Source organism: Penaeus vannamei, chromosome 8, assembly GCF_042767895.1.
Source record: "Penaeus vannamei isolate JL-2024 chromosome 8, ASM4276789v1, whole genome shotgun sequence".
Taxonomy (NCBI): Eukaryota; Metazoa; Arthropoda; class Malacostraca; order Decapoda; family Penaeidae; genus Penaeus; species Penaeus vannamei.
In genome coordinates this window covers 1,403,275-1,404,117 of record NC_091556.1, presented here as the reverse complement: position 1 = coordinate 1,404,117, position 843 = coordinate 1,403,275, and the positions used below count along the sequence as shown (strand labels likewise).

Below are 843 nucleotides of genomic sequence, written 5' to 3'. Positions count from 1 at the left end.
GCTTCTGATCTTTGGAAGGTAGGAGGTGCACTTGTCTTATTTTGGTGCTGGGGATTCTCTCTCTCTCTCTCTCTCTCTCTCTCTCTCTCTCTCTCTCTCTCTCTCTCTCTCTCTCTCTCTCTCTCTCTCTCTCGCTCTCTCTCTCTCTCTCTCTCTCGCCTCGCTCTCTCTCTCTCGCTCTCTCTCGCTCTCTCTCTCTCTCTCTTTCTCTCTCTCTCTCTCTCTCTCTCTCTCTCTCTCTCTCTCTCTCTCTCTCTCTCTCTCTCTCTCTCTCTCTCCTCCTGCCGACATTTCATCATCAGAGTTGTCCGCTATTAAAAAGAAAAAAAAAAAAAAATGGTGTGGCATAAACAGATATAAATAAATATATAACATATAAATTAACTTTCAAGTAAGAGGATGATAGAAAATAAGCAACCAAAAGAATGTTTGTGAGTGCGTAAGGAAATTTGATATTGAAACAAATTCATAAAGATAGACAGTGGTCTCCGTCGGGGATCGAACCCGAGTCTGTCGCTTTCAAGGCGACCGTGCTAACCACTGCACTACAGATGCTGGAGTTAAAATTAGGTGAGTTTCATTAGCTTTTTAATGTAGGTTATTCTCTCTCTCTCTCTCTCTCTCTCTCTCTCTCTCTCTCTCTCTCTCTCTCTCTCTCTCTCTCTCTCTCTCTCTCTCTCCGTTGTCTATGCAATCTATTTTGATGTTTTACTGATCTAATAGATATAATTCTTAAATAATGCATGTCCTTGCCATTGTAGCAATCCGGTGTGTACATTCGTAGAATTATCTCTGTTTACCATACGTTAAAAGGTATCAAAAATTGGAAAATGATAAAAATAA

At 40.7% G+C, this 843-nt stretch overlaps 1 non-coding gene across 1 annotated transcript; it reads right to left on the bottom strand.

Annotated features, from left to right (window-relative positions):
• Positions 1–483: 483 nt before the first annotated feature.
• TRNAS-UGA (transfer RNA serine (anticodon UGA)) lies at positions 484–555 on the bottom strand. The gene has a single exon. It is a non-coding gene; the product is annotated as a tRNA-Ser (tRNA).
• Positions 556–843: the final 288 nt, after the last annotated feature.